Below are 21,038 nucleotides of genomic sequence, written 5' to 3' on the forward strand. Positions count from 1 at the left end.
GGTGATGGGCAACCTTTGAAAGCCTTTACCCAGGTAGTGCCACAACTCTCCCACTGTATTTTTGCGGTGTTTCTCTATTTTTTTTTAATTCGCCTTCATCTCATGTTCAATTTAAGTCAACAGATACTTACTGAGCGCCAACACGTATTGAGTGCCACAGTCTTTTTCCCCTTTCTGCTATTGCCCACTTCTGACACCTCCTTCATTCTCCCGGGGCTCTTCGAAAATTCCCATTTTTCCCCTCTCCCGGTGCTCCAGTGACCGAGCCCGAGGCCCCGCCCCATGGCCCCGCCCCCTGATGACGCGCAGCGCCCAGAGCGTGGGGATTCCCGCGGCCCCGGCCGCTACCCGGCCTGCCCCGCGGCAAGATGGCGGCCTGAAGGCGGCGGGAGGCTGTGGAAAGTTTGTTGAGGGCTTGGAGTAGTCGGGCCGGGAGGTTAGAGTTGGGATTGTGGAGACCCTAGCACGCAGTAGGGGCGGAGGACGGACAAGTTCCGAGGTTGGGAAGAGGAAATGGAATCGTGGAGGGGTTGGAGGCAGAGAGAAAAAAAGGGAGGGGAGGGGGCCTGGGATCCCGTGGCAGACTGGGGGTGGAGGGAACTAGTAGTAGGTGTTGTGCACGTCCTGGAGAAGCAGAGTCACAAATTGGAGGGGAATTTCTTAACCGAGAGTAAAGAACCTGGAGCCTGGCAGGAGGGAAATCCTTCAGCGTGAAGCCGAGGCCCGATTGCACCGGGCCGGTGGGAGGGGAAGGTGTTTTTCCCGTCGAGGGGGATTGGGGGAAAGGCTAGGAAGAGCGACCTGGAGGATGTTGGGCAGGCCTGCTAAGGAGGGAACTAAAGCTAGTCAAATGCCCTCTTCCAGGCTTAGATCAGCCTTTCCACAGCTCCTATCTTAGGCAGCAACGTCTGCCCCAATTTCAGCTGAAGACTCAGGGACCCAGGGTCTGGACAAAACCAAAGTGCCTGCTTGGGAAGAAGAAGAGGTAGCGACTTGCCCCAGCCTATCCCCAGAGCGGGTAAGGTGGCCTCCAGTGACAGGTTTCTGGCTGGCATGCTCCCTGGGAGCAGGATGCGTGGACTGTGGAGTGATGCTGAGAATCATTTAATCTGAGAGGGACACTCTTCTATAGAGGTTGTCCTTTGTTTTGGTCCCTAAGTTAGTGTTCTGCTTAGATTCCAGGCTGATTTTTGAGAGGCGGGTATAGAATTAAGTCTTGTGTGCCTTCATGTGTGTAATCGAACATGGGCAAGGGTCTAGAGATCAGACTGAAACTGTATTTTTTAAATATTACTGTGGTAAAAAAAAAAAGTATGTATAACATAAAAATTGCCATTTTAACCATTTTTAAATGTATAATTTAGTGGCGTTAACATTCACAATATTGTGCAGCCTTCATCACTGTTTTCAAAACTGTATGCTGAAAGTATTTTAACACATCCCTGTCATAAGCAGTTTCCTACCTGCTCATTGTATCCCCTTGGATCTCTATCACATCTTCATTTTGGCATCCTGCCTGGAAGTGGATGTTGGTGGGTGACAGATGGTGGGGAGTCATGAGAAAGCAAATTTCTGATGGTGCCCACTGACCATTTAGATACCTGGTATCACTAATTTCTGAATTACTCATTTTTGCTGCTCGTCTACTTCATTTGCTCTTTTTTTCTGATAAGAGGGGCTCATTAGTGTTTCTCGGGGGTTGTGGATTTGTTGGAGATGGGAAGGAGGGGTCAGGAGGGGAAGGGCAAGTTGGGATTGAGGAGAGAAATGCAGATCAGCTCATGGTAAGAGGTCACACTGACTGGTGTGAAGCTCTGGGAATGTTTATCCCATCACTCCCTGTGCCCTGAGATTCCTGATATTTGAGAGCCAGCCAAATCTGCCTTACAGTCTAGACCAGTGAGGTAATAGAAGGAAAAGATGTGGGACTTGCTGTTTCCTCTTCTGGTAGCTTTCTTCTTTTCCTTGAATTGTCCCCATCACTACATTAAAAAACAAAACAAACAAAAAGTTTCACTAGCCAAACCAAGCATGGCCTGAGAGATAGTGGACTTAGGGTTGGAGAAAAGGGAAGGGGGTTGGAGCCAGAGAGTGGAATGAATGTGGTCCTCGTTTCCTTTGGTGCCCTGGGGTTATGCCTAAGCCAGAGTTGGGAGCGGCTTGTTACTGAAGCCTGTTTAAGGAGCAGCATCTGCTGCGTGATTGGACTGGGAGGTCTGGTTTCATCAAGGACTCCTCACTAATCATCCCGTGTTCCCCCCAATAAAAGGCTTACTCCAGACAGACCAACCCAATTCACTGTTACTAGACCAGCATCAGTATCTTTAGGTATCTGAAGAGCATATGCAAATTAGCTGTGACTCCATTGCTAGACGATTGGGAATCTTCTCTTTCTGTGGTTGTCCCCTTGGAAACTGCAGCCAGCAAGGACAGTGTGGTGAGTGCACATAGTAGTTAGTAGCGCTGACTCCGGAGCCAGACTGCCTAGTTCAAATCCTGGCTTTGCTGTTTGTAGCTCTCCTACCTTTAGAAGTTGTTTATGCACTCTGACTCAACTTTCTCATCATTCAAGTGGGGATGATGAGTATCTATCTCATAGGCTTTTTGTGAGGGTTGAATAAAAATACATTAAAGTGCTTAGCACATTGTCCAGCACTCAATAAGTATTGTCATTTTGTTAGTCAGATCTCACCACTGATTTCTGCTTCATGAGTGAACCTTGTGTCTATGGAGGACATGGTACTGGTTTGGGCTGTTAACCTGTTGTTGTTACTCACTGTTGAGTAGATTCCTACTCATGGTGACTCCAGTAGAATTGCTGTATCGGGTTTTCAAAGCTGTGACCTTTTGGAAGCATATCACCAGGCCTGTCTTCCAAGGTACCTCTGGGTGGATTAAAACTGCCAACCTTTTGGTTAGTAGTTTAGTACTTCACTGTACCAACGAAGGACTCCTAGCCTGATGTTAAAAAAAAAAAAAAAAAAGATGTTAGGATCCACTATCAGTAGAGATGAGGCACAGCTTTTTTGAATTTTAGTGGGAATGTCTTCACTAAGCTATTCAACCAAAAACCACCGTCTCCAGTTAATTCCAACTCCTTGCAACTCTCTAGGACAGAGTAGAACTGCCCCATAGGGTTTCCAAGGCTGTAAATCTTTACAGAAGCAGACTGCCACATCTTTCTCCCATAGAGTAGCTGGTGGGTTTTAACTGCCGACCTTTTGGTTAGCAGTCGAGTGCTTTAACCACTCACCACCAGGGCTCCTAAGCTATTTAAAGTGATGTTAAAATGCCAGCAATTTATTATTATTTTTTTATCTTCATTTATTTTTGTGATTTCCCTGCCTGGGTTAACATCTGATTGCTCTGTCCAGTGTTCTAGCCTTGGGTTGATACCTGGTATTATTGATCTTCTAACCAAAGAACTCCCTTTAGTATTTCTTTTAGTTTTGGTTTGGTTTTTACGAGTTCCCTAAATTTCTGTTTATCTGGAAATGTCCCAATTTCACCTTCATATTTGAGAGGCAGCTTTCCTGGATTCTTGGCCAGCAGTTTTTTTCCTTCGGTGCTTTATATAAGTCATCCCATTGCCTTCTTGCCTGCATGGTTTCTGCCAAGTAGTCTGAATTTATTCTTGTTGACTGTCCTTTGTAGGTGACTTTTTGTTTATCCCTAGCTGCTCTTTAAATTCTCTTTGGTTTTGGCAAGTTGGATTATGTCTTGGTGACTTTCTTTTAAAATCTACCTTATGTGGAGTTCAGTGAGCATCTTGGGTAGATATCTTCTCATCTTTCACAATATCAAGGAAGTTTTCTGCCAACAAATCTTGAAGAATTCTTTCTGTATTTTCTGTTATCCTTCACTGTCCTGGCACTCCAGTCAGTTGTAGGTTATTTCTCTTGGTAGAGTCCCACGTGATTCTTAAGTTTTCTTCATTTTTTAAATTCTTCTATCTGATTTTTCTTCAGATATATTTGTGCCAAGTGCCTTATCTTCAAGCTCACCAATTCTGCCCTCCACTTGCTCAATTCTGCTCCACTGACTTTCTATTAAGTTGTCCAGTTCTGTAATTTTATTGTTAATCTTCTGAATTTCTGATTGTTGTCTCCATGGATTCTTGCAGCTTATTAAATTTTTCATTATGTTCATGAATAACCTTTTTAATTTCTTCAACTACTTTTTGTGTTCCTTGGCTTGTTCTGCTTATTGCCTGACCTCCTTCCTAATCTCGTTCCTGATGTCTTGAAGAGTTCTGTATATTAATCTTTTGAATGCTGCATCTGGCAATTCCAGGAAGGGACCTTTATCCAGAAGATTCATCGATTCTTTGTTTTGAGAGCTTGTTAAGGTGATCATGGTCTGTTTCCTTATGTGACTTGATATTGACTATTGTCTCCGAGCCATCTACAAGTTATTGTATTAATTTATTTTATGTTTGCTTACTGCATCCTAGGTTCTTGCTTTGTTTTGTTTTGATATGCCCAAATGGGTTGCTTGAGTGAGCTAGCTTGATTATTTTCTCCTTTGAAACTCTGATATGGTGTCACCAGATGGCTAGTGCTGTTATCAGGTATATCAGTCTAGGAGCCCATTCACTTTTCTTGTATGAATTCAGCTCAGGTGTCCAGGTAGCTGGTCATCAAGTGTGTGGTACAGGCTCTGTCCCACAGTCTTAGGGGAGCAGGGGTGATTGGTGTAGGTACCGGTATCTGGTTGCAGCAGGGGGTCACTCTCTGAACAAGGCAGGGGGCTGACAGCCGTCCCCCGAGTGTCTGTGAGGGAAGTGTGTCCCTGTTCCCTAGAGTGTATTCTGCAGTTGGACCATGGGCACCCAGTGCTTTTGGTTGTAAGGACTGGGAGGTACCAGTTATCCTTGGAACCCTGTCACAGGTGGCTCGGTGACCTAGGTGAAGCCACCAGTCCTTAGGCCCCTGATGTGGGTAGGTGAGGACCCTGTTTAATAGGCAAAGCGGTGTCAAATATCAAATACCCACCTCTCCACCGCATAGCTGAAACAGTTGTGGTCTGCCAACAAGGGCCTATTCTCCTGAAATAGGCCCACACAGGTCCATGCTGGGGCAAAAGGTATTCAAAGACCACAGACCGTTTATGCCTGGGCAAGAGCCGCTTCTGTCCTGAGCTCCCCTGGTTAGTGGAGCTAGCAAATTCTCTTTTCCCCCAATTGTGAATTTATTCCTACTCTAAGGTCAGGAGGATGGCTCAGGGTGCTCAACAGGGCCTATCTCAGGCCCAGGGAAATCAACAGCCACTGAAGCTGGCTTCAGGGCTGGGGTGGGGGGGGTGCAGTAAAATATACTCAAAGTACTTAGCTTTTGCCGAGAGTGCCGTTCCTCTCTGGTTCCGGAGGTTGAGTAGGCTGTGCGGCTGCTTCTCCCTGAGGAAACTGTGGCCAAACGCTACTACCGGCTAGCCCATCGCAGCCGCTCCTGGGAATGGTGCCTGAGGGATTCCAGCGATTCAGGCCCAGTAACTTCTCTCCGCTTCTGAACCGTCTCTCCCTCCGCCTGCCAGTCAGTCTGTCTTCTGATTTTGCCTTTGATGTTCAGGGCTCCTAGCTTATCATAAATGTAATTGTTTCATTTGTTTTTTTGGGTCTTTGTTCTAAGAGGGATCACTGGAAGCGTCTGGCTGTACTGCCACCTTGGACCCCTCTTTTTTTTTTTTAATTTTTATTGTGCTTTAAGTGCAAGTTTACAAAACAAGTCAGTCTCATATAAAAACTTATACACGCCTTGGTATATATGCCTAGTGCTTGCCCTCTAATGAGACAGCATGCTCCTTTTCTCTGTCCTGTATTTCCGTGTCCATTCAGCTAGCATCTATCCCCCTCGGCATTCACATCTCCCCTCCAGACAGAAGCTGCCCACGTAGTCTCATGTGTCTACTTGATCCAAGGAACGCACTCTTCACCAGTATCATTTTCTATCCCATAGTGCAGTCTAATCTCTGTCTGAAGAGTTGGCTTTGGGAATGGTTCCTATCTTGGGCTAACAGAAGGTCTGGGGACCATGACCTCTGGGGTCCTTCTAGTCTCAGTCAGATCATTAAGTCTGGTTTTTTTATGAGAATTTGGTGTCTGCATCCTACTGCACTCCTGCTCCCTCAGGGGTTCTCTGTTGTGTTCCCTGTCAGGGCAGTCACCGGTTGTAGCCGGGCACCATCTAGTTCTTCTGGTCTCAGGCTGATGTAGTCTCTGGTTTATGTGGCCCTTTCTGCCTCTTGGGCTCATAATTACCTTCTGTCTTTGGTGTTCTTCATTCTCCTTTGCTCCAGGTGGGTTGAGACCAATTGATGCATCTTAGGTGGCCGCTTGCTAGTGTTTAAGACCCCAGACAAATGCCAGCAATTTCTTGTTTGAAGCTGTGAGATTACAGAACTGTCTTCTTTAAAGTTGATCGATAATAATAATAGCTAGTGCTTTCAGTTGACTCATGTGCATGCAAAAGCTGGACAATGAATAAGGAAGACTGAAGAATTGATGCCTTTGAATTACGGTGTTGGAGAAGAACACTGAATATACCATGGACTGCCAGAAGAACAAACAAATCTATCTTGGAAGAAGTACAGCCAGAATATTCCTTGGAAGCAAGGGTGGCGAGACTTCATCTCACTTACTTTGGACATGTTATCGGGAGGGACCAGTCCCTGGAGAAGGATATCATGCTTAGTAAAGTAGAGGGTCAGTGAAAAAGACGAAGACCCCCAAGGAGATGGATTGATGCTCGAACATAGCAACGATTGTTAGGATGGTGCAGGCTGCGCAGTGTTTGATTGTGTTGTGTGTAGGGTCACTATGAGTTGAAACTGACTCAGCGGCTCCTAACAACAACAACTGCTTACTGGGAAGGCACAAGCGGCTAAATGCTCACCTACTGACGGAAAGGTTGGCAGTTTGAATCCACCCAGAGGTGCCTTGGAAGAAAGTCCTGGCAGTCTACTTCCGAAAGATCACAGCCACTGCAAATGCTATGGAGTGCAGTTCTACTTTGAAACACACGGGGTCACCATGAGTTGGAATTGCCTCAGACTTGAAGGCAACTGATTTAGTGCTTACTGAGCACATTTTAATTGCCTGGCACTGTTGCAAGTGCTTTGCATGTATTAACTAATTTACTTTTTGTAACAACTCTAGGAAGTAGATACTGTTGTTCTACCCATTTTACAGATGGGAAAATGGAGGTGCACAGGAGTTTAAAAATTTGCCCAAGGTTACCCAGCTAGTAGCTGGGATCTGAACCCAAGCAATCTGACTTTTGCATTTGAGCCTTTTTTTTTTTTTAATTGGTAGTTTTAATATGCCAAGTGACAATTTGTATCTCTTGTATTTTTTACCCTATCCAGGTTGATGTTTGTTTGTCATGGTTAAATATATACTTTTATTTCCTTGTAATAAAGTTCTTTTAGGTTACTTTTAAAATTTTTTAGGAGCTGGCTATTAAGCTCTTAACCACAGCACTCTTCTTCCTCTCAGAAGTAATAACTGGTGCAGGGACTGTGGTGAGGGAACCCTGCTGGGTCAAGTTATCCAAATCTGGGCTCGCTCTTCATTCAGCTTGGTGACTGCCCTTTCCAGGACCTTGGTCCTAGGCTGAGTAACAGAGTGTCATTAGGATCTACTCTAAATATGCCTTAAAGGGTTGTGCGTGTGTTAATGTAGAAGTATAAGACTCATTTCTCATTTTGATCACCAACATGAGCAGTTGAAATAGCCTTAGTGTAAGATTCATAGACAGTCTCAATGTCATCTTTCTTTTAAAAATAGCAAGTAGCAAACTACAGATAAAAAGAAAATAGGTGGCATTTTAAACAGCTCCTTCGCCCCAGTTTGTGGGGAGGAAAGTAGAAAACACATGTGCTTGTACTGAAGCTTGTGTTGTCTGAGGAAGGCCCTGGTGCAGCTCACATCTACCAATTTAACCAGGCAGAAGGCCCACATGCAGCCTTGGGGCAGAGGTGTGCTCAGGGCTTGATTGGCTTTCCTTTGCTATGTATGTAAGACTCACTCTTCCCCTCCTTCTGAGTCATGTTCTGTCTATTTAACTTGCCCTCAAGACCCATCTTTTTTCTTCTGTAAATAACTCTCCACCCTGCTATTAGGGTAGGCACCTGCCTGGTGTCTAACCAGATTTCAGGGAAATAAAGGGCTCAGGACTTAGGCTTTCCCTGGGAATTCTGACCCAACTCTGTGGTGAACTTTTCTGGTTGTTTGTGATTTTGAGACTCAAACAGCATCTGCCAGTCTCTGCTCCCCTGCATTAAGTTTTAAGAGCCACATGTCCCAGGGTAATGTGCTTATCTTGATTTGTGCTACAGTGAGCATGCATGCTGAAACGTGTTATCTCCGCCTATCTCTACCTTTGTGTTTTGATAGAAGTCCTCAGACTTTCTGGAATCAGGTCACGCTTAGTAAATGATTGAATTACAGGGTAAAGGCTGATGGAATCTGAGCCGACTATCCCCCTTTATCTTTTGTTGTCATATAAAAAAATTTCTTCTTATTCATATATTATCTTTTTTTTGTATTTTATTTTTAATTGTGCTTTAAGTGAAAGTTTACAAATCAAGTCAGTCTTGCATACAAAAATTTATGTACATCTTGTTGTGTACTCCTAGCTGCTCTCACCGTAATGAGACAGCACACTCCTTCTTCCCACCCTGTATTCCCCGTGTTCATTCAGCCAGCTTCTGTCCCCCTATGCCTTCTCATCTCCCCTCCAGACAAGACCTGTCCACACAGTCTCATGTGTCTACTTGAGCCAAGAAGCTCAGTCTTCACCAGTATCATTTTCTATCTTATAGTCCAGTTCAATCCCTGTCTGAAGCATTGGCTTTTGGAATGGTTCCAGTCTTGGCCTAACAAAGTCTGGGGACCATGACCTCTAGAGTCCTTCTAGTCTCAATCAGACCATTAAGTCTGGTCTTTTTACAAGAATATGAGGTCTGTATCCCACTGCTCTCCAGCTCCATCAGGGATTCTCTGTTGTGTTCCCTGGCAGGGCAGTCATCAGTTGTAGCCGGCCACCATCTAGTTCTTTCTGGTCTCAGGCTGATGTAGGCTCTGATTTATGTAGCCCTTTCTGTCTCTTGGGCTCATAATTACCTTGTGTCTTTGGTATCCTTCAGTCACCTTTGCTCTTGGTGGGTTGAGACCAATTGATGCATCTTAGATGGCCGCTTGCTAGGGTTTAAGACCCCAGGCGCCACTCACCAATGTGGGATGCAGAATGTTTTCTGAACAGATTTTATTATGCTGATTGACCTAGATATCGCCTGAAACCATGGTCCCCAGACCCCCACCCCTGCTTCTCTGGCCTTTGAAGCATTTGGTTTATTCAGGAAACTTCTTTGATTTTGGTTTAGTCCAGTTGTGCTAACCTCTCCTGTATTGTGTGTTGTCTTTCCCTTCACCTAAAGTAGTTCTTGACTACTATCTAATTAGTGAGTACCCCTCTCCCTCCCTCCCTCCCTCCCTCCCCACTCTCGTAACCATCAAAGAATATTTTCTTCTGTGTTTAAACTATTTCTTGAGTTCTTATAATAGTGGTCTCTTACAATATTTGTCCTTTTGCAGCTGGCTAATTTCATCATAATGCCTTCCAGATTCCTCCATGTTATGAAATGTTTCACGGATTCATCATTGTTCTTTATCAGTGCATAGTATTCCATTGTGTGAATATACCATAATTTATCCATTCATCCGTTGATGGGCACCTTGGTTGCTTCCATCTTTTTGATGTTGTAAACTGTGCTGCAGTGAACATGGATGTGCATATATCTGTTCGTGTAAAGGCTCTTATTTCTCTAGGATATATTCCAAGGAGTGGGATTGCTGGATTGTATGGTAGTTCTATTTCTAGCTTTTTAAGGAAACTCCAAATCGATTCCCAGAGTGGTTGTACCATTTTACATTCCCACCAGTAGTGTATAAGTGTTCCAGTCTCTCTACAACCTCTCCAACATTTATTATTTTGTGTTTTTTGGATTAGTGCCAGCCTTATTGGAGTGAGATGGTATCTCATTGTAGTTTTGATTTGCATTTCTCTCATGGCTAATGATCACAAGCATTTTCTCATGTATCTGTTAGCTGCCTGAGTGTCTTCTTTGGTGAAGTGCCTGTTCATATCCTTTGCCCATTTTTCAATTGGGCTGTTTGTCTTTTTGTAGTTAAGTTTTTGCAGTATCATGTAAATTTTAGAGATCAGACACTGATAGGAAATGTCATAGCTAAAAACTTTTTCCCAGTCTGTAGGTAATCTTTTTATTCTTTTGGTGAAATGTTTGGATAAGCATAGGTGTTTGATTTTTAGGAGCTCCCAGATATCTGGTTTCTCTTCTGGTGTTTGCTCATTGTTAGTAATGTTTTGTATACTGTTTATGCCCTGTATTAGGGCTCCTGGCGTTGTCCCTATTTTTTCTTCCATGATCTTTATCATTTTAGATTTTATATTTAGGGCTTTGATCCATTTTCAATTAGTATTTGGGCATGGTGTGAAGTATGGGTCTCATTTCATTTTCTTGCAGACGGATATCCAGTTATGCCAGCACCATTTGTTAAAAAGACTGTCTTTTCCCCATTTAACTGTTTTGGGGCTTTTGTTAAATATCAGCAGCTCATCTGTGGATGGATTTATGTCTGGATTCTCAATTCTGTTCCATTGGTCCATGTATCTATTGTTGTACCAGTACCAGGCTGTTTTGACTACTGTGGTGGTATAATAGGTTCTAAAATCAGGTAGAGTGAGGTCTCCCACTTTGTTCTTCTTTCTCAGTAGCGCTTTACTTAACCTGGGGCTACTTTCCCTTCCATATGAAGTTGGTAATTTGCTTCTCCATCTCATTAAAAAATGTCGTTGGAATTTGGATCAGAATTTTATCTATAGATCACTTTCGGTAGAGTAGACGTTACAATGTTGAGTCTTCCTGTCCGTGAACAAGGTATGTATTTCCACTTATGTAGGTCTCTTTTGGTTTCTTGCAGTGGTGTCTTGTAGTTTTCATTGTATAGGTCTTTTACATCTTTGGTTAGATTTATTCCTAAGTATTTTATCTTCTTGGGGGCTAATATAAATGGTATTGATTTGATGATTTCCTCTTCACCGTTCTTTTTGTTGGTGTAGAGGAATCCAACTGATTTTTGTATGTTTATCTTGTATCCTGATACTCTGCTGAACTCTTCTATTAGTTTCTGTATTGAGGATTCTGTAAGGTTTTCTCTGTATAAGATCATGTCACCTGCAAATATATTTTTACTTCTTTACCAATCTGGATGCTCATTATTTCTTTATCTAGCCTAATTGCTCTGGCTAGGACCTCCGGCACAACGTTGAATAAGAGTGATGATAAAGGGCATCCTTGTCTGGTTCCGATCTCAAGGGGAATGCTTTCAGACTCTCTCCATTTAGGATGATGTTGGCTGTTGGCTTTGTATAAATGCCCTTTATTATGTTGAGGAATTTTCCATCTGTTCCTATTTTGCTGAGTTTTATCATGAATGGGTGTTAGATTTTGTCAGATGCCTTTTCTGCATCAATTTATATGTGGTCCTCTCTTTAGTTTTATTTATATGATGGATTGTATTGATTGTTTTTCTAATGTTGAACCATCCCTGCATACTTGGTAGGAATCCCACTTGGTCATGGTGAATTATTTTTTTTTTGATATGTTGTTGAATTCTACTGGCTAGAATTTTGTTGAGAATTTTTGCATCTAAATTCCTGAGAGATAGAGGTCTTTAATTTTCTTTTTTTTGTGGTGTCTTTACCTGTTTTAGTATCAGGGATATGCGGGCTTCATAGTGTGAGTTTGGGAGTATTCCATCTTTTCTACACTCTGAAATACCTTTAGTAGTAGCGGTGTTAACTCTTCTTGGAATGTTTTGTAGAAGTCTCTAATGAAGCTGTCGGGGCCAGGGCTTTTTCTTGTTGGGAGTTTTTAAATTACCTTTTCAGTCTTTTTTGTTACGGGTTTATTTAGTTGTTCTACCCTGTTTGTGTTACTTTAGGTAGGCATTATGTTTCTAGAAATTCATCCATTTCTTCTAGGTTTTCAAATTTGTTAGAGTACAACATTTTGTAGTAATCTGATATGATTCTTTTAATTTCAGTTGAGTCTGTTGTGCTGTTGCCCATCTCGTTTCTTATTCAGGTTATTTGCTTCCTCTCCTGTTTTTCTTTTCTCAGTTTGGCTAGTGGTTTATCAATTTTGTTAGTTTTTTCAAAGAACCAGCTTTTGGTCTTGTTAACTCTTTTCAATTGTTTTTTTGTTCTCTGTTTCATTTAATTCTGCTCTAATTTTTATTGTTTGTTTTCTTCTGGTGCCTGTGGGTTTCTTTTGTTGCTGTCTCTCTGTTTGTTCAAGTTGTGGGGATAATTCCTTGATTTTGGCCCTTCTTTTGTATGTGTGCATTTATTGATATAAATTGACCTCTGGGCACTGCTTTAGCTGTGTCCCAAAGGTTCTGAGAGGAAATGTTTTCATTCTCATTGGATTCTCTGAATTTCTTTATTCCTTCCTTAATTTCTTCTGTATCTGAGTCATTTTTGAGCAGGGTATTGTTCAGTTTCCAAGTGTTCGATTTCTTTTCCCTGCTTTTTCTATAATTGATTTCTACTTTTATGGCTTTATGGTCAGAGAAGATGGTTTTAATACTTTGATGTTTTGGATATTATTGATTTTCTAACCAGAGAACTCCCTTTAATATTTCTTATAGTTTTGGTTTGGTTTTTACAAATTCCCTAAACTTCTGTTTATCTGGAAATTTCCTAATTTCACCTGTATATTTGAGAGAGAGTTTTGCTGGATATATGATTCTTGGCTGGCAGTTTTTTTTCTTCAGTTCCTTATATAAGTTATCCCATTGCCTTCTTGCCTGCATGGTTTCTGCCGAGTAATCCAAGCTTATTCTTACTGACTCTCCTTTGTAGGTGACTTTCGTTTTATTCCTACCTGCTCTTAAAATTCTCTTTTTATCTTTGGTTTTGGCAAGTTTGATCATAATATGTTTTGGTGCCTTTCTTTTGGGATCTGCCTTATGTGGGGTTCAGTGAGCATCTTGGATAGATATCTTCTCATCTTTCACGATATCAGGGAAGTCTTCTGCCAAGAAATCTTCAATAATTCTTTCTCTATTTTCTGTTATGCTTCACTATTCTGGTACTCCAATCACATGTAGGTTCTTTCTCTTGATAGAGTCCCACGTGATTCTTAGGGTTTCTTCATTTTTTTTTTTCCTGCATTCTTTTATCTGATTTTTCTTCGGCTGTATTGGTGCCAAGTGTTTTGTCTTCAGTCTCACTAATCCTGCATTCCATTTTCTCAGTTCTCCTCCTCCAACTTTCTATTGAGTTGTCTAATTCTGTAATTTTATTGTTAATCTTCTGGATTTCTGATTGCTGTCTCTCTGGATTCTTGCAGCCTATTAAATTTTTCATTTTGTTCTTGTATAACTGTTTTAATTTCTTCAGCTGCTTTATCTGTGCATTCCTTGGCTTGTTCTGTGTTTTGTCTGATCTCCTTCGTGATCTCTTGAAGAGTTCTGTATATTAATCTTTTGTATTCTACAACTACTACTTCCAGGAAAACATCTTCATCTGGAAGATTCCTTGATTCTTTGTTTTGAGAGCTTGTTGAAGCGATTGTGGTCTGCTAATTTATGTGATTTGGTATTGACTGTTGTCTCCAAGCCATCTATACGTTAGTGTATTAATTTATTTTATGTTTGCTTACTGTATCCTAGCCTTTTGCTTTGTTTTGTTTTGACATGCCCAAACAGGCTACTTGAGTGAGCTAGCTTGATTCTTTGCACCTTTGAAGCTCTAACATCCTGTCACCAGATGGTGTGTGAGCCTAGAAGCCCATTTGCTTTTCTTGTATGAATTCAGCTCAGGTGTCCAGGCAGTTGGTCATCAAGTGTGTGCAGGCTATGTCCTACAGTCTTAGAGGGGCAGGGGTGATTGGTGTAGGCACAGGTATCTGGTTGCAGCAGGGGGTCACACTCTGAACAAGGCAGGGGGCCGACAACTGTCCCCTGAGCCTATTTCCTAGAGCACACAGGTGGGTGGTTTTTGCAGCCAGGCCATGGGCACCGAATGCTTTTGGTTGTAAGGACTAGGAGGCACCACTTATCCTTGGACCCCTCCTGTGGGTGGCTAGGTGATGTGGGTGGAGTCAACCAGTCCTCAGGCCCCCGATGTGGGTAGGTGAGGACCCTGTTTGATAGGCAAAGCTGTGTCAAACATCAAAAACCCACCTCTCCACAGCACAGCTGAAACAGTTGACGTTAGATCTCAAGCACATACACTGTTGCAGTAATAAGGGCCTGATCTCCTGTAAAGGGCCCACACAGGTCCATGCAGGGATGAAAGATATTCAGAGTCTGCAGACTGTTTGTGCTTGGACTGCAGCTGCTTCTGTCCTGAGTTCCCAGCTTAGTGGAGCTGGCAGATAATCTTTTCCCCCAATTGTTAATTTATTCCTTCTCCAAGGCCTGGAGAATGGCTCAGGGCGCGCAGCAGGACTTAGGCTCAGGGAACGTGACAACCACAGAAGCTGGCTTGGGGACTGGGGGCATGGTAAAATGAACACAAGTACTTAGCTTTTACTGAGAGCATTGTTCTTTTGTTTTAGAGGTGTGAGTAGACTGTGCGGCTCGCTGTCTCTCCCTGAGGAAACCGGGTCCCAAAACTACCACCAGCCCTGCTGCGGTCACTCCAGGGGATTGTGTCTGAGGGGTGCTGGTTCCTGCCAGGTTATGTTGGGAAACTCCTCACAGTCTCTCCCTCCCCGTGCAGCTCAGTCTGAATTCCAAACTTTGCTTTTGATGTTCAGGGCTCCTAGCTTGTCATATATGTACATGTGTTTTTTCAGGTCTTTGTTGTAAGAGGGGTCACCAGAAGTGTCTGACTACTCTGCCATCTTGGCCCCACCTCCTCATGTATTATCTTTGATTCAAATCCCTTCATGTTCTTCTTACCACCATATTTTGAGTGCCAAAGACCTCTGGGTAAACTCCTTATTTCTCACTTGAATTAAGCCTTTTAACAGTGTCTTGAATTTTTAAGGAGATCCTAGTTGCATAATGGTTAATAGCTATGGCTGCTAACCAAAAGGTCGGCAGTTTCTACGGGGCTGTTCTACTCTGTCCTATAGGGTCACTATGAGTCGGAATCTACTCAACAGCAACGGTTTTGAATTTATCAGTTCTGTCTAGCCTCTGGGCCTTTGCACATGCTGGTCTGGCTGTTTGAAATGCATTTCCTGGCCTCTCCCCCTCCTCCTTTTACCTTCTTTTTTGTCCTTTAGTCTCAGCTTAAATGTCATCCACAATCCTTGAGAGCTGTTTTTCTGTACTTTTATCTTAACAATTTCGCCATAAGCCAAACCAAACCTGTTGCCATCACGTTGATTCCAGCTCATAGCAACCCTATAGGACAGAGTAGAACTGCCCCATAGGATTTTCAAGGCTGTAATCTTTGTTTTTTTTTTTTTGTTGTTGTTCATTTGTTTTTCTTTTTAATTTTCGCAGAAAGGAACCATGGTGGCACAATGGTCCAGTGCCTTGCTGTTAACTAAAAGGTCGGCAGTTGGAACCCACCAGGAGAGAGATTTGACAGTCTGCTTCTGTAAAGATTACAGATTTGGAAACTCTATGGGGCAGTTCTGCTGTATCCTATAGGGCCTCCATGAGTCAGAATCAACTCAACAGCAGTGAGTTTTAATCTTTACAGAAACACTGCCATATCTTTGTCCCTCGGAGCAGCTGGTGTGTTCAAATCTATGACCTTTCAACTAGCAGCCGAGTGCTTAACCACTGTGCCATCAGGGCTCCTAACACTTAATGCTGTATTTTTATTGTATATTTACTTGTCTGGTTCTTACAAGACTGTAAATCCCATGAGAACAGGGACTATGTCTGATTCACTCTTCTGTTTCTAGCATTTAGGGTAATGCTGGGCACATAATAGGTGCTTTATAATGCTCTGGTGCATGTGAAATGAATGCAGCGTGACTGGCAACTTCTCCTTATTCCAGTCTGTCTTCCATATTGCTGTCAACATTAACTTCCTATAAAGAACATGCTGTGGGTTCTACTTGTGTTTGGGGTAAAATCAAAACTCTTTAACTTGGCATGCAGAAGGTTATTTACACTCTGGCTAGAAGCCAGCCCTCTAGCCTGAGTTGCTGCCAGTCCACCTCATCTGCCCCGTGCTTCATTGCTGCCAAATTTCCCACTGCTCCCAAACCTGTCGTGGCTATCCATTTTCTGTTTTCTTCTTTACTCGTGCACTTTACTTTGTCCAGAATGCCCACCAATGCCTCTGAAACTCTGTTCATCTCTGAAGACCCAGCTCCTTTGTTGCTTCCACTGAGAAGCTTTCCTTTCCTCCTCTACCCCTTTTCTACACACTTTGTACTTCTGGCACTTACCCTGTGGTGTGGTGAGTTCTCTGTTTATTCGTCTGTCTATCTCAGAGGGCTGAGCTCCTGTAGAGGAGGGACCCTTATTATCATAAGGGGGGCAGGGGACAGCATGATACAGTCTGATTTTTGAGCCAGGCAGGTGTGGTTTAAGTTCTAGCTTTGCTGCTTAACCAGCTGAGTGACCTTGGGCAAATTACTTAACCAGTAAGGTCCTTGATCTTCTCTCCTGTAAAGTGAGGGTGATATTATCATTTTTGTAGGAGTATTGGAGTAGGAGTGCTGGTGGCGTAGTGGTTAAACCATTTGGCTGTTAATCAAAAGGTTGGTGGTTTGAATCCACCAGCCACACTGAGGAAGAAAGATGTGGCAGTGTGCTTATGTAAAGATGCACAGTCTTGGAAACCCGCTGGGGGCAGTTCTTTTCTGTCCTATAGGGTTGCTGTGAGTCAGAATCAGATCCATGGCAGTGGGTTTTTTGTTGTTGTTGAGTATTATAGCTAATGAGTTCAGAGCATGTAGCGTGGCTTTTGATGGACATTTAGTAAATATTTGTTGAGTGAATGAGTCTCCTTTGGGAAAACTGTGACTAAGAAATGGCTTTGTTTTATTCAAGCTAGAATAAGCCTCTTGGCTTCTGCAGGTAGCTGGGAGCATTTTTTTTTTTTTTGTACTTTAGTTCAAGGTTTACAGAGCAAACTAGTTTCTCATTAAACAATTAATATACATATTGTTTTGTGACTTTGATTGCCAACCCTACAACATGTCAACACTCTCCCCTTCTTGACCTTGGATTCCGTAGTGCCAGCTTTCCTGTCTCCTCCGCCTTCTCGTCCTTGCCCCTGGGTTAGTGTGCCCATTTAGTCTCATTTTGTTTCACGGGCCTGCCTAATCGTTGGCTGAAGGATGAAGCTCAGGAGTGACTTCATTCCTGAGTTGTAAGGGTGTCTGGGGCCATACTCTAGGGGTTTCTCCAGTCTCTGTCAGACCAGTAAGTCTGGTCTTTTTTGTGTGTGTGAGTTAGAATTTTGTTCTACATTTTTCTCCAGCTCTGTCTGGGACCCTTTATTGTGATCCCTGTCAGAGCAGTCGGTGGTAGTAGTTGGGCACCATCTGGTTGTGCTGGACTCAGTCTACTAGAGGCTCTGGTAGTTGTAGTCCATTAGTCCTTTGGGCTAGTCTTTGTGTCTGTGGTTTTTCTTCACTTTCCCTTTTCCAGATGGGGTGAGACCAGTGGAATGTCTTAGATGGTTGCTCACAAGCTTTTAAGACCCCTGATGCTACTTTATATACTATGTTATGCCATATGCCAATTGAGCTAGGTGTTCCCCGAGACCATGGTCACCACAGCCCTCAGACCAGTAATTTGGTCCCTTAGGATTTTAGATGTGTTAGGAGCTTTCATGACCTTACCTTGGACAAGTTGTGCTGGCTTCCCCAGTATTGTGTGCTGTCTTACCCTTCACCAAGTTACCACTTATCTATTGTCTATTTTGTGTTTTCCCTCCCAGCCTTCCCCTCCCTCATAACCATCAAAGATTGTATGTAAACCTTTTCATGAGTTTCTATAGTAGTGGTCTTATACAATATTTGTCCTTTTTGTGATTGACTTATTTCACTCAGCATAATGCCATCCAGATTCATCCATGTTGTGAGATGCTTCCCAGATTCATCATTGTGTTTTATCATTTCAGGTTATTTCATTGTGTGTATGTACTATAGTGTATCCATTCATCTCTTGATGGGCACCTAGATTGTTTCCATCTTTTTGCTATTATGAACAATGCTGCGGTAAACATGGGTATGCATATGTCTATTTGTGTGACAGCTGTTATTTCTCTAGGATATATTCCTGGGAGTGGGATTGCTAGATCATATGGTATTTCTGTTTCTAGCTTTTTAAAGAAGCGCCATATGGTTTTCCAAAACGGTTGTACCATTTTGCATTCTCACCAGCAGTGCATAAGAATTCCAGTCTCCCTGCAGCCTCTCCAACATTTGTTATTTTCTGGGTTTTTTTAATTTTGACGGTAACGTAAGGATGAGATGGTAGCTCATTGTGGTTTTGATTTGCATTTCTCTAATGGCTGGTGATCGCAAGTATTTCCTCATGTATCTGTTTCCTGCTTGAAAGTCTTCTTTGGTGACGCGTCTGTTCATATCCTTTGCCTGTTTTTTAATTAGATTATTTGTCTTTTTGTTGTAGAGGTGTTGGATTTCCCTGTAGATTTTAAACAGTAGGACTTTGTCAGATTTGTTACAGCCAAAAAAGTTTTTCCCAGTCTGTAAGTTCTCTTTTTACTCTTTTGGTGAAGTCTTTTGATGAGCATAAGTGTTCAGTTTTTAGGAGATCCCAGTTATCTAGCTTATCTTCTGGTGTTCATGTATTGTTAGTTATGGTTTGTATCCTGTTAATACAGTGTATTAGGGTCTCTAGAATTGACCCTATTTTTTCCTTTTATGATCTTTATAGTTTTTGGTTTGATATTTAGGTCTTTGATCCATTTTGTAGTAGTTTTTGTGTATGGTGTGAAGTATGGGTCCTGTTCATTTTTTTTGCAGATGGACATCTGGTTTTGCCAGCACCATTTGTTAAAAAGACTGCCTTTTCCCCATTTGATGGACTTGGGGCCCTTGTCAAAGATCAGGTGACCTAGGTGGATAGATTTACGTCTGGATTCTCAATTCTGTTCCATTGGTCAAGGTGTCAGTTGTTGTACCAGTACCAGGCTGTTTTGACTACCGTAGCTGTATAGTAGGTTCTGAGGTCAGGTAGTACGAGTCCTCCTACTTTATTTTTCTTATTCAGTAGTGCTTTACTTATCCGGGGCCTCTTCCCTTTCCATATAAAGTTAATGATTAGTTTTTCCATCTCTTTAAAGAATACTGTTGGTATTTGGGTTAAGATTGCATTGTATTTGTAGAGTGCTTTGGGTAGAATTGACATTTTCACAATGTTAAGTCTCCCTATCCAGGGACATGGTTTGTTTTCCATTTATGTGGGTCTCTTTTGGTTTCTTGCAGTAGTGTTTTCTAGTTTTCTTTGTACAGGTTTTCTATGTCCCTGGTTAGATTTATTCCTAAGTATTTTATTTTTTAGGCACTGTCTTTGTCATCTAGTGCTGCCATAACAGAAATAACACCAGTGGATGGCTTCAACCAACAGAAGTTTATTCTCTCACAGTCCAGTAAGCTAGAAGTCCAGATTCAGGGCGTCAGCTCCAGGGGAAGGCTTTCTCTGTTGGCTCTGGAGGAAAGTCCTCATGGTACATCAGTGTTCCCTTGGTCTGGGAGCATCTCAGTGCAGGAACCTCAGGTCCAAAGGACACGCTCTGCTCCTGGCACTGCGTTCTTGGTGGTGTAAGAGCCCCCTGTCTCTCTGCTCTTTTCTGTCTTTTATATCTCAAAAGAGATTGGCTTAAGACACTATCTGATCTTGTAGATCTCATCAATATAACTGCCACTAATCCATCTCATTACGTTATAGTGATAGAATTTACAACACATAGGGAAATCACATCAGATGACAAAATGGTAGACAATCATACAAGAATGGGATTCATGACCTAGCCAAGTTGACAGACATTTTTTGGGGACACAATTCAATCCATGACATTCTACCCTTTGGCCCCCCAAAATTCGTGTCCTTTCCACATATAAAACATATTCACCCCATCTTATCATAGCAAAAGTCTTAAATCAACTCCAAGTCTAAAATCCAAAAATTTCTTTTCATTTGTGAAATCTAAAATGCAAGTTACCTGCTTCCAAAGAACAACGGTGCAACAGCCACAAGGTAGATATGTCCATTACAAACGAGAAATTGAAGGGAAAGAAGGCATAACAGGCACTGAGCAAGTTAGCAGAGCACATTACGTTAACCCTCAAGGCTCGAAAATAATCCACTGTTCTCTGAAACCATTCACACAATTAGCCCTGCCCTCCAGACTCTAGGTATTGGCCACACTCACCTGATTTCTGGGTGGAGGCCTGTCAGCTCTAGGCTTCAGCTCTGCCTTCCAGGCTCACTGGGGTGGCAGTTCTGCTCCCTCAGCTTTAGGGGAACTGTTCTCCTAGTCCACCTGAGTGATGACTCCACCCTTAGAAACACCAGAGACCATGGCTTCAGCCTTTGACACCCCAGAGATCTTGGTCATACTTTCTGAGACTGAGGCAGCTTGGCTTCTTGTGTTCCCTTTTCTCTTCAGCTCCTGCTTCCTGGTTTCTTGGCCTCTCAGCCCTTGGGCCTCACTCCTGCATCTGCCCTGCTGGGGCAAGTGTTCAAAGCTCTGTAGCTTCACTGATAAGTGCCTGGAGGCACCCCACTTTGCCAGTAAACTTTGGCCAGAAGTTACTCAGCTCTCGCTCTGTGGGTCGGCAATCCTAGCTCCACCGATAAGTGCCACTCCACCAGGAAGCCTCCCGTGTGCAGGCACTTGGCTATCTCGCTCCGTGTGTCGGCTCCAGCGCTGTCTGGTGTTGGTCTCCTGGTTCTGCTGCTGCCGGTCCTGTGCTGTGGCTGGTCCTGTGCTGTGGCTGGTCCTGTGCTGCTGCCGGTCCTGTGCTGCTGCCCGTCCTCTGCTGCTGCCAGTACTGTGTTG

At 43.0% G+C, this 21,038-nt stretch overlaps 1 protein-coding gene across 14 annotated transcripts in view; it reads left to right on the forward strand.

The window, feature by feature from the left end:
- Positions 1-340: 340 nt before the first annotated feature.
- The window catches only part of TJAP1 (tight junction associated protein 1), a 48,227-nt gene continuing 27,529 nt past the window's right edge, over positions 341-21,038 (forward strand). For 6 of the 14 annotated variants that reach the window (XM_049892880.1, XM_049892809.1, XM_049892917.1 and 3 more), the window contains exons 1-2: positions 341-436; positions 865-1,018. The gene's annotated coding sequence lies outside the window, so the exon portion shown is untranslated. Of the gene's footprint in view, positions 500-864; positions 1,019-21,038 lie in introns of all 14 variants that reach the window. The other 8 variants (XM_049892840.1, XM_049892830.1, XM_049892871.1 and 5 more) reach the window with 8 other exon arrangements.

The sequence above is a fragment of the Elephas maximus genome, chromosome 1 (assembly GCF_024166365.1).
Source record: "Elephas maximus indicus isolate mEleMax1 chromosome 1, mEleMax1 primary haplotype, whole genome shotgun sequence".
Taxonomy (NCBI): Eukaryota; Metazoa; Chordata; class Mammalia; order Proboscidea; family Elephantidae; genus Elephas; species Elephas maximus.